Raw genomic sequence first — 13,348 nt, 5'->3', positions numbered from 1 at the left:
TTTATATTCCACATATGAGTGAAATTATCTGGTGTTTGTCTTTCTCAGTCTGGCTTATTTCACTTCGCATAATTCCCTCCAGGTCCTTCCATGTTGTTGCAAATGTGATGAGTTTGTCTTTTCTGGCTGAGTAGTATTGCATTGTATATATATACACATCTCCTTTATCCAATCATCAGTCAATGGGCACTTGGATTATTTCCATGTCTTGGCTATTGTGAATAGTGCTGCAATGAACACAAGGGTACACATGTTACTTTGGATTGTTGATTTCAAATTGTTTGGGTAGATCCCTAGTAGCGGGATAGCTGGGTTTATGGTAGTTCTATTTTCAGTTTTTGGAGAAATCTCCATACTGTTTTCCATAGCGGCTGCACCAGTTTGCATTCCCACCAGCAGTGTATGGGGGTTCCCTTTCTCCACACCCTCTCCAACATTTGTTATTTTTAGTCTTTGTGATTATCGCCATTTTAACAGACACAAGGTTGTATCTTAGTGTAGTTTTGATTTGCATTTCCCTGATGATTAGTGATGTTTAACAGATTTTCATGTGTTTATTGGCCATCTGTGTGTCTTCTTTGGAAAAATGTCTGTTTATATCCTCTGCACATTTTTTGATCAGGTTGTTTGTTTTTTTATTGTTCAGTTGTGTGAGTTCCTTATATATTATGGAGATTAACCCCTTAATGGATATAGGATTGGCAAATATTTTCTCCCAATTGGTGGGTTGTCTTTTTGTTTTGATTCTAGTTTCTTTTGCCTTGCAAAAGCTCTTTAGTCTGATGAACTCCTACTTGTTTATTTTTTCTTTTGTTTCCCTTGTCTAAGAATACATGGTATTCAAAATTATCCTTTAAGTTTGATGTCAAAGAGGGTACTACCTATATTATCTTCCAGGAGTTTTGTGGTTTCAGGACTTATCTTCAAGTCTTTGATCCATTTTGAGTTTATTTTTATGTATGACGTGAAATAATGGTCTACTTTCATTCTTTTGCAAGTGGTTGTCCAGTTTTCCCAACATCATTTGTTGAAGAGACTGTCTTTTCTCCATTGTATATTCTTGGCACCTTTGTCGAAGATTCCTGTCTGTATACATGTGGTTTTATTTCTAGGCTTTCAGTTCTATTCCATTGATCTGTGTGCCTGTTTCTGTACCAGTACTGTGAGGTTTGGTTACTATGGCTTTGTAACACATTTTGAAGTCAGGGATTGTGATACCTCCAGTTTTATTCTTTTTTCTCAGGAATGCTTTAGCAATTCAGGGTCTTTGGCTGCCCAATATGAATTTTAGCATTCTTTGTTCTATTTCTGTAAAGAATGTCATTGATCCTGATTGGGATTGCATCGAATCTGTAGATTGCTTTGGATAGTATGGACATTTTAACTATGTTTATTCTTCCAATCCATGTGCATGGAATCTCTTTCCATCTCTTTATATCATTATCTATTTCTTTCAATAATGTCTTATAGTTTTCATTGTATAAGTCCTTCACCTCCTTAGTTAAATTTATTACTAGATACTTTATTCTTTTAGTTGTGATTGTAAATGGAATTGTATTCTTGAGTTCTCTTTCTGTAAGTTCGTTATTAGAGTACAGAAATGCAACTGATTTTTGTAAGTTGATTTTGTACCCTGAAAATTTACTGTAGTTGTTAATTATTTCTAATAGTTTTCTGATGGATTCTTTGGGGTTTTCTATATATAAGATCATGTCATCTGCAAACAGTGAGAGTTTCACTTTTTCACTCCCTATTTGGATTCCTTTTATTCCTTTCCCTTCGTAATTGCTCTGGCCAAAACCTCCAGTACTATGCTGAATAAGAGTGGTAATAGTGGGCATCCTTGTCTCGTTCCTGTTCTCAGAGGATGGCATTCAGTTCTTCCCCATCGAGTATGATGTTGGCTGTGGGTTTGTCATACATGGCCTTTATTATGATGAGGTAATTTCCTTCTATCCCCATTTTGTTCAGAGTTTTTATCATAAATGGCTGTTGGATCTTGTCACATGCTTTCTCTGCATTTATTGAAATGATCATGTGGTTTTCATTTCTCATTTTGCTAATGTGGTATATGACATTGATTGATTTGCAGATATTGAACCATTCCTGTGTCCCTGGTATAAATCCCACTTGATGATGATGTATGATCTTTTTGATGTATTGCTGTATTAGGGTTGCCAATATTTGTTGAGGATTTTTGCGTCTATGTTCATCAGTAATATTAGGGCATAGCTTTCCTTTTTTGTGCTGTCCTTGTCAGGCTTTAGTATCAGAGTGATGTTGGCCTCATAGAATGTATTAGGAAGTGTTCCATCTTCCCTAATTTTTTGGAATAGCTTGAGAAGGATAGGCATTAAATCCTCTCTGAAAGTTTGGTAGAATTCCCCAGGGAAGCAGTCTGGTCCTGGGCTTTTATTCTTTGGGATAATTTTGATTACTGTTTCCATCTCTTTACTTGTGACTGGTCTATTCAGATTCTCTATTTCTTCTTGATTCAACTTTGACAGGTTGTAAGAGTCTAAGAATTTATCCATTTCCTCTAGATAGTCCATTTTGTTGGCACGTAATTTTTTGTAGTAGTCTCTTATAATCCATTGTATTTCTGTGGTGTCTGTTGTTATTTCTCCTCTTTCATTTTTAATTTTATTTATCTGAGCTTTCTCTCTTCTTTTCTTTGTAAGTCTGGCTAGGAGTTTGTCAATTTTATTTATCTTGTCAAAGAACCAGCTCTTTGTTACATTGATCCTTTCTACTGCCTTTTTTGTTTTAATAGCATTTATTTCTGCTCTGATTTTTATTATTTCTCTCCTTCTGTTGACTTTGAGCTTTGTTTGTTCTTCTTTTTCTAATTCAGTTAGGTGTAGTTTGAGACTGCTTATTTGGGATTTTTCTTGTTTGTTAATGTGAGCCTGTATTGTGATGAATTTCCCTCTTAATATGGCCTTTGCTGCATCCCATATGAGTTGGTATGGTATGATTTCATTTTCACTTGTCTCCACATATTTTTTGATTTCTCCTTTAATTTCTTCAATGATCTATTGCTTGTTCAATATCATGTTGTTTAGTCTCCACATCTTCATCCCTTTCTCAGCTTTTTTCTTGTAATTAATTTCTAGCTTTATAGCATTGTGATCAGAAAAGATGCTTATTATTTCAGTCTTCTTAAATTTATTGAGGATTTCCTTGTTTCCCAGCATTTGGTCTATCCTTGAGAATGTTCTGTGTGCATTTGAGAAGAATGTGTATTCTGCTGTTTTTGGATGGAGTGCTTTATATATGTCTATTAAGACCAACTGGTCTAGCTTTTCGTTTAATTCCACCATTTCCCTGTTGATTTACTGTCTGGATGATCTATCCATTGATGTGAGTATTGTGGTGAGGTCCCCTACTGTTATTGTGTTATTATTAATATTTTCTTTTAGGTTTGTTAATTCTTGCTTTATGTACTTTGGTGTCCCTGTGTTGGTTGCATAGATATTTCTAAGTGTTATTTCTTCTTGATGGAATGTCCCTTTGATCATTATATACTGCCCCTCTTTGCTTCTCTTTACCTGCCTTATCTTGAAGTCTACTTTTTCTGATATAAGTACTGTGACACCAGCTTTCTTTTGTTTGCCATTAGCTTGGAGCATCATCTTCCATCCCTTCACTCTGAGCCTGTGTTTGTCATTGGAGCTGAGATGTGTTTCCTGGAGGCAGCGCATTGTTGGGTCTTGTTCTTCAATCCACCTCACCACTCTGTGTCTTTTTATTGGAGAATTAAGTCCATTTACATTTAGGGTGATTATCGATATACAAGCGCTTAATGTTGCCATTTTATCACACATTTTCCTGTGCTCCTGCATTTCCTTTGTTTCTCTTCCTGTGTATTTTCATCTACCAATTGAGTTATGTAGTTTTTTATGTTGTATTTCTTTGTTTTCTCCTTATTTATTATTTTTGTCTCTGTTCTGCTTTTGTGTTTAGTAGTTACCCTGAGGTTTGTACTCAAAATCTTTTGGATAAGATAATCACTTTTCTGTTGGCCTCTTATTTCCTTAGATTAAACCAATTCAGTCTCTTTCCTCTTCCTCTCCTAAGTTGTTTTTCTCACATATTATTCCATCTTATCTTATGAGTTTGTGGTTAAAATGACAAGATTATCTTTGTTTTTGGTGTTTTCCTTCCCTTTGCCTTTAATGATATATTTGAGTATTTGCTATCCTGCTCTGATTCTGTCTACCTATTTATCTCCTTACTCTGTGCTTTATAACCCGTTTTTCCCTTTTTTTTTTCAAGTATGAGGGCCTTCTTGTAGGAGGAGTCTCATGGCTATGAACTCACTTAGCTTATGTTTGTCTGGAAAAGTTTTTATTTTTCCATCATATCTGAAGGATATTTTCACTGGATAGAGTATTCTTGGCTGAAAGTTTTTGTCCTTCAATGATTTGAATATGTCATTCCAGTCTCTCCTAGCCTGTAATGTTTCTGCAGAGAAATCTGTTGAAAGCCTGATAGCAGGTCCTTTGTAGATTATTTTCTTCTGCCTTGCTGCCCTTAGTGTTCTTTCCTTGTCATTCACTTTTGCCAGTTTCACTATATGCCTTGCAGTAGGTCTTTTTATGTTGACATATTTAGGAGATCTGATAGCCTCTTCCACATAGATTTCCATCTCCTTCTCTAGATTTGGGAAGTTCTCTGCTATTATTTCTTTGAACAAGCTTTCTGCTCCATTCTCCTTCTCTTCTCCTTCTTGAATATCTATAATTCTTATGTTGCATTTCCTAATTGAGTCAGATATTTCTTGGAGACTTTCTTCATTTCTTTTTAGTCTTAGTTCTCTCTCTTCCTCTATCTGGAGCATTTTAACATGTCTACCTTCGATTATGCTGATACGCTCCTCTATTGTGTCTGCTTGAGTATTCAGGGAATCCATATTTTGTTTTATTTCTTCCATTGTGTCTTTCACCTCTAATATTTCTGATTGAGTCTTCTTTATACTTTCAATTTGCCTTGTGAAGTAGCCCCTGAACTCATTAAATTGTTTCTCTACATTCTCTTTTAACTAGTTGAGTTTTTTGATGATAGCTGTTTTGAATTCTTTGTCATTTAGATTATATATTTCTGCATCCTCAGGACTTATTTCTGGGTACTTGTCATTTTCTCTCTGGTCTGGAGATCTAATATAATGTTTGATAATGATAGAGGGAGTGCCTCTGTTTTTTCTCATCCTGATGTTATTTGGTTGCACCTATTGCCACGGGGTGGGGGTCAAGAACCACATATTCTGAACCCTCTGCCTTTGGCTGAGATCTCAGGGGCTGGAGCTGGTCCTGGGTGGGTGGGCGGAGGAGTGCTTTTTCCTGTGTGCTCTCAGGATTTTTCCCACTGCCCTTCCTATCTGCTTTCCTGGGGGGTTGACTTGAAGAGGTCATCCCCCTCAAAAGCTTTCACCCTGGTAGAGGTCTTCCCTCTAATCTGCAATGGCCCTCGGGGATCCTTGATGTTCCCATGAACAAATGTCCCCTCCCCCCTTCCTTCCTTCTTGGAGGCCTCCTGCAGTCCTGCATCACAGTCTTTAGGGGAGGGAGTGACGTTTTCTCTTACCTTATTCCACCTCCTCTGAGAATGGCTCCAGCCTTTCCGTCTACGGTCGTATGTTTGCATGGATCTCTCCAATGTTTTTTGTGTTGTGTTTGCATATCCTCTGTTGGAGCATGAATGTCCTTTTAGTTGTATGTTGGAGGGGAGAGATTACTGGGAAAACTCACTCTGCAGTGATGCTGACATCACTCCCCGGTTCTCCACTCTTTGATAACAGAGAGTAATGCCAAAATTTTGAATTTTTGCCAATCTGATGATGAGAAATTATGTTTTCGTATAGTTTTCATTTGCATTTCTCTTATGATGAATGAGTTTGAACACCTTTTCATATGTCCAAGGGCCATTTTTACATAGTTTTGTTGATTGTCTGTTCAAGTCTGTTTCCCACTTTTCTGTAGAATTTGTGGTCTTTGTTTTCTTAATTTTTTAATGTCCTTATCTGTATAGTAGGTATATTAGTAATTTATCTGTCTTACATGTTTCAAATATTTTCTTCCTATTTGTTATTTGTCTTTTGACTTTGCTTCTGTTTTTTTTTTTTAATTATTCAAAATAAAGTCCTTAAAAACTTTTTATACAGTCACTTTATCAGTCTTTCTTTCTTTTTGTATCTGGACTTTCTGCTATAATTACAAAGCCTTCCCATACTCTCAGGTTGTAGACAAATTCACCTATGTTTTTTTCTAGCACTTTTCTCACTCTATTTACTACATTGAGGTTGCTGAACCATTGGGGACTTAAAACTGGATTTCTTTTTTCTCTATTGCGTTTCACTTGTTTGGTTACATTTCTCTCCCATTTTGCTTTCTAACACCTTGCATTCTTGGTGACATTCTTTCCTTCCATTTTATCCTAGCATTTTTTAAAGTTTCCTTTTTGAGTTGAGGATGAAGCCTTGTTTATACAAGAGCTTCAAGTGTTTGCCTTCCCCATTTTGCTGTTTAAGATCTAGAGCAGTGCAGTCAGTACAAACCAACAGAAATATAATGTGAGTCACAAGCCTATTTTAAAATCTTTTTCTAGCCACATTATAAAGGTCAAAAGAAACAGATGAAATTAATTTAATAATACATTCAATTTAACCCAACATATCCACAGATTAGCCTTCACATAAAATAATTTGTTATATTAGTATCCTAAATGGTAATCTTTTTAAAAATTAGTATAAATATTTTATGAAATGTTTACTTTTTTCATATTAAATCCTCAAAATATGTTGTTTATTTTATACTCACAGCCACCTCAATTTGAATTAGCCACATTCAAGTGCCCAGTAGCCACATGTAGCCAGTTGCTACCATATTGGATGGCATAGATCTAGATAATCTTGCTTATCCTCATGGAAGATACCATAGATCAGAGCAGTATATCTAGCATCAAGAATTGGGATACTTGATCCAGAAGGAAGATTTTAAATTATAAATTTTCAGAAATCTGTGGATGAGATCTGTGAGGGCACAAATCTTCAAATAGAGGGTAAAGATCATATACGTAGATTCCCTTTTTGTACTTCTTATAAGTGTTCTTAAGAGTCTTTCCATGTTATGGACAGCATGCACAACTGGATGATAGTTGTGATGGTTGTTTATGTGTGAGCAGAGACATTACTACATGCATGATGGTGGAAAGCTTACTTCTTTTGTCTTGATGCGCTGGCAATATCATTGGTAAAGTATGAAGATTCCACAAACCTGATTGGTTTTTGTTACCATGATGACTTCAGGGATTCATGGCCACTAGAGGGGAATCACAATGTTGGGAAAAGGAAGAGTCATGTTTAAAGCAATCCCTAAATTTTTAGAGAGATTACTGGGTACCATTTTCCATGTGGATCAATTTTAGAACATCTATTTCCACAAAGACAGTGACTGATCATTCTTAAATAAAATAACAAAATTCTAGAATGAAGATTTCTTTTGCTGGCATTGAACAATGTTTGTTCCATGATCACTCCATCATGAAGGAGACACTTGGAAAATGGACCATGGATTATAAAACTGTGGCAACATCAGGCATCACAAATCAGTGGGCAGAAGAAACATTGTAAAGACTTGCTGATAAAAAACTCTAAAAGATGTTCTAAGGCTCACAGAATGTCCTTAATCTTGCATCCATAATCTTTTGAGAATTGGTAAAAGCTAAGGACCCTGAAAAAGCTGCACATATGAGTATACACACAATATTTGCTGACAATTTCAGGGCTGACTCAAGCCTAAGTCTTCAGGAACCCAGGATGGAAGGTCAGGGGTTGGGGTGGGCAGGAGCCTATTCAATATTGTATCTTACTTAGAACCAAATGTAGTTACTTTGCAGCCTATTGGGCTAAGGGTTAGAGAGAGAGAAGGCGAACTTCTATGGTTAGAAAGAAACAGCAATCTTTATGTGTGGCATTTAAGGAACTAGAGATCAGAATCTTGAGGCTTTGAGTCATACTTATTAAACTCCCCTAGTGCCCAGCACTCTGAGGAGAAGGCTGTAATAAAAGAAAATAAATACTTCTTATCCTTAAGGAGGAAAACAGAGAATATGATAACGTAGTCTATAATCAAATGTAAACTACTATAATGTAGGTTTATGAATTCCAAGCAGATTGCAACATCATTTTTGAATACTAAGGGAATATATATTACATGGACTATATTATTAGGGCTTACATGGTCTTAATTCTGATTTTCCATAAATAAATTCATAACTACGGATCATAAACTTGCTGTGGCGTTTTCCCAAAGGGACCACAATTTAAACTTACTGGCCTAGTTCCCTTCTGCTTTTGTAAAAAAGTTGCTTTATAGTCAGGAATAAGCAGCTGCAGGCAAGCAGTCAAGCAGTCAAGTTTCTGTGGCTGTCTCAAAAAGGATGCCATGTCGTGGGCTATATATTCTGGGAATAAAAGCCTATTGACATTGGCTGACCCCAGTGAAACAATATCACTGCTGACTGAAGCATAGACTCCTCAGAACATCTCAAGTCAGTGCTTGTGCTGTAAAGAAAGGCACTTTGTTTAGTTTTCTGACAGCTATGGATCCTAGTGAGTTGGTCTCCTGGGTCATTCATGCTGAATACAGAGTGAAAGTATTTTCTATTTCCTCCTGGAACTTTAAATAAAAATAAAGCCAGTGTTTGTATTTGGGACTCTGCCACAGAGTTACAGACTAAAGTCCCAGACAACTCAGACTCCAGCTAAAGTAGCCTGGCTTTGTGTTTTCAAACAATGGCCATTTCCCAGCAGGGATGTGGAACACACATGCCTTTTGTCAGAGCACAGATTCTAAAAAAGCTATTTGTGTACAGAAGGTGCTGTCTGGTGACATGAGGAACCAGCCAGAACAAATAGAGTGGGGAGGCAGAGTTCGATCCAGACTCTACCGCCTACTGGCTGGGAGTCCTTGGGCAAGTCTGTAGCTCTTTCATGCACAGACTTAGTGTGAGGGTGAATGGGTAAATGGACAGAAAGGTGCTCTGAACAGTGACTAACACAAAGTAAATATCAGCCAGATCAGAGTATTGCTGGGAATTTCTCTCTTTTCCATTCTATTGAACAATCAGAAAAGCCTCAATACAGAAATAAAAGACAATATAATAGGACTATGGTTGTTTAGAGCTGCCTGGGAGTGATATGATGGAAACAATCCACTGAGGGTTTTTCCAGAAAGTTTGCTTCCAGCCTCATGTTGCTTCTTCCAGAGAGGCCATGTTTGCCAGGGTAGCAGCAGCAGAAACAAGCCACAGTGACACTGGAGCTGGAAGTGTTAGGGTTCCAAGGCAGAGCTGCACATGGGGGCTGACATTGAGGGTCAGGCGGGGAAGGAGACTAAGGCAACCAGCTGGGGCTTGAGCAGGAATAAGGAGAGGGTCCAACAAGAGTGATACAGAAGCCAGAAGCCAAATAGCCTATTCTTCAAGTTCCCATCCCAAATGGACAACTGCTCTGACGCCTGAGTGGCTGGAGACAGGACTCTGGTTAAGATTCTCCTGCAGAGACACTAAAAATCTTGCAAGTCTGGAGTGACATTTGTGATTATTTTTAATGAAAGTACACGTTTTTGCTTCTGCAGGATGTGGTGGAAGGAGACAAGTGTGGTTAGAGAGCCTCAGTATTCCTCACTGCCCTGCATCACTGCATCACTGCATCACATCACTACATCACATCACTGCATCATGGTATCACTACACTGTACCACTGCATCACTGCATCACTGCATCTGGGAATCACTGCATCACTACACTGCATCACTGCATCACTGTACCACATCACTGCATTACTCCACTGCATTGTTCTGGGAGGACATGACGCCTACCTGCAGGATCCTTGGCTGCTTCTGTGAGATAGCCTAGGTTAGAGAGATTTTAGTGATATCAGGAGGAACAGATACTGTCATATTAATTGCAGGCTTTTTTCTTTTCTCCTTTGCTTCCTCTCCTCTTTTCTTCTTCCTCAGAGAAATTCTTATTTTTAGATAGATGATTAACAGGTAAAATGATAATCCCTGCAAATGGCCAACTTCTTAAACAGAAACTTTAATATTTTTTTATCATGTTAACAGCTTTTCTTGACCACTTACTCTATATCAGGCACTACATGAAGTCCATTATTTACATTATGTCGTTTAATCCACACAGAACCCTATTGTTATATGCTGTTATCCTGGTGATTTCTATAGGTGTGGAAATGGGGTGTTAAATATGACATGGTCCATGAGAGGCAGAGCTGGGATGTGAAGCTCTGCTGCCTCCAAGGCTCCTGTTGCTCACAGCCACCTACTCCATTCCAGCCAGCTGCTTCCTGTGGTCACCCACATCAACAAACCAACCAACTGGAGCAAAACCATTTTCAAGCTAATTAGCTAAAGCCCTGCCTAGCAGCAGGCAGCAGATTTCGGTAACCACCTTGCTTCCCCATCACTTTTGATCTCACTCCCCGGATGTATCACACACCCTGGCCTCTCCCCTGTTTTCTGTTCCATTTAATGCACCTTTGGTGTATTAAGTCTTGGCTGTACTTTCTTCCCCATGTGTTGCTTCTGGGCTTTCTTTTCAGCTCTATTTCCCGGACTGCACCCCTTCAGGGCCCCAGGCTGTTTCTCTTTCTTAAGCGCTAGACTGGCCCTCCGTGAGTGTTATACTTTTTGCTCTTTGTGAGTTGCTACAGTCTCCTCGACACCCACCCCACTCCCAGAACTTGATCTACTTTCTTCAAGTGAGGACCAGGCCCTTCAACTTCCCTTAGAAATGAACCTCTTATCTATTTCCCTTTTCCGATGCTGATGGCATCTTTTTTCAGAGAAACTAACATTTCTCATGCAACTACTGATATTTCCCAGTCAGAAGGTTTGGGGGTGGTTATAGAGTCCACTAATTAGGGGACATATAACCCTTGAACAGAAAACGGAGCATGTATACGTCTTGCATTTTTACTTTTTAGAGGCATTTATGATGCATTCTTTGTTCTCTCACTTAATATTTTTATGGTCTTGGGAATGTTTCTTACCCTCTCTAAGCTTGCTTCCTTGATGTAAAATGGCAGAAAAAATCCTACCAGAAAGGATCTTGTGAAGATAAAAATAATGTATACAAAGCACTTAGTGTGGAGTCTCACATGTTGTAAATCATCAACAAACAATAAACACTATCACCATGTGGGGGACTGGAATTGGCCACCTCAAGATATGTCTCTTTGGCATGACGATTATTTTGGGCTAGTTACTTTTAAAAACTGCAGACAGGAGAGTAACTCTGAAAAGTAGAATTTACTTACCCTTTGTTAAGAGACATTTACATTGTAAAGGAAATCTCCATGTGTAAAGGTGTCTCCCTCTCTGTGCTAGGAAGAAGGGGGAATGACCTTATCTCTAGAAACTCTTATCAGTTCAGAAGGCAAGGACTCAAATTTGCATAATAACCTTATTCTTGTTTACTGTACTTGTCTGGTAACCTCCCGTAACTGACACCCCCCACCCCCAACATCCTCCTTTGTCTTTAGCTGAAGATGATATTTAAGGTGGTGGCTTCAGTCATTTTGGCGAGTTGCTCAGTTTGCCTGAGCTTCTCCCAGGTTATAAAGCTTAGTTTAATTTTCTCCTGTTATTCTGTCTCGGGTAAATTTAATTTGTTCTCCTGCCAGAAGAATCCAGAGCAGGTAGAGGAAATGTCTTCCTCCCCTACAACCACTAATATTATATTATGGACTTCTGGCCTTATCTAACTTTCTTATAAGTGACAGCTTCCCACTCCCAGCAACCTCAACCCATTGCAAATACATAATGAAGACAGATCCTACATCTGACCCTTTTCAGGAAATGAGTAATGCTAAGCTGAACTTCAACTTTCAGCATAAAACATGATGCACAAATCATTTTGGACTCTGACACTGAGGAAGGTAAAAGGAAAGATTTGTGTAAACTTTCCACCTTATGTCAGAAGCTTTTCACATAAGTAATAAAAGTTCATTTTCTTCTATTGTGTGGGTTTGTATGAGTGGGAGATGAATGTTTTCAAAATTCTATCATCTCAATTGGTTTATGAAGAGTATTTTCAAAAAAATGAATCTTCAAAGATTCTAGACTAGCATACAGTTCAAGTTAAAAATTTAAGAAGAGGGAGAGAAAGAATTTCAAAATGGACCATGGTGATTTAAAGTCAAATTTGTTCTGCTTTCTGAGTGTTTTTCTAAACAAAGCTTACTTTTTAGATAAAGGAAATAAACTTAAGGAAAGAGCACTAAGAGGTGATTCTTAAGACAGACAACTTAGATATGGATGTAGATAGATAGACAGATAGATAGGCAGATAGTTAGACACTGTTCTTTCTCAGGGCAGCCACTGTATACCTCATCAGCTAAGGAGCTTCCTCTTGGCTTCATGCTCCATGCTCTGGACTCCACCTTCCCTTCCTACCACCAAAACATGCCTGTCCTGCTCTCTCTTCCATGGGAACAGCACTTTCTGCTAGTAAATCTGACAATAAGGATTTGAGGTTAATAAGTGATAGCACCTCAGGACTCACTCCTCCCAATGAACATATTTAGGTATTAACCATGCCGTTTATGTTCTTATCTACAAGTGATTGGTACTGGAATTTCTGATAGCTTATCAAAAGGACAGGGAGGTGGGGAGGAGACTTTCTAAGCAGAAAGTATAGAGAATGTCTTCCTTTAAAGGAATTCCACAATGTTCAAAGTTTTCGTAGAGGTGGCTTTCCTAAGGACAATCTCTAGGGTGAAAAAAAAAGCCCTAAGGAAGCCCCAGTGTATCCCCAGAACTGAAGTTCTCTCATTTTAATTCCTCCTTCTACCACATCTAGCCCGAGAGGTACACTGTCCATTCTAAACCACTCTCCTGGTTCCAGTTTAGCACAGCGGTCACAAGCTAACAATTCCAAAAGAGACCTCCAGTAAGTGACAAGGGAAAACAAACAAAAAATAAATACGGAAAATATAAACAGAATTCAAATAGTCATTTCTTTCCAAAATATAAGATTATTACATTAAGATCACTATATTCTGTTTCTAAAGGAATGCTGTCTTTTGGCAGATACCTTTCTTGGTGGAGTAGACACGTAGTCTCTTCCCAGCCCGCACTTGCTGCCTCCTAAGAGCCCCCATGGCCCTTGCTAAAAGGGTGGGCTTAGGCTGCCCTGATTGTACCAGGTGACCCTTCTCCCTCCTGGCCTTAAGTGACTGGACCAAGGATGAACAAAGACCCCAACTGAATCAACTAGGATGCCTTTCAGGAGAATTTGCATAAGAAACAGGAATTTAAGCCAGTTG

The sequence above is a fragment of the Equus caballus genome, chromosome 1 (assembly GCF_041296265.1).
Source record: "Equus caballus isolate H_3958 breed thoroughbred chromosome 1, TB-T2T, whole genome shotgun sequence".
NCBI classification, from domain to species: domain Eukaryota; kingdom Metazoa; phylum Chordata; class Mammalia; order Perissodactyla; family Equidae; genus Equus; species Equus caballus.
Note: the sequence above shows the minus strand (reverse complement) of the source record.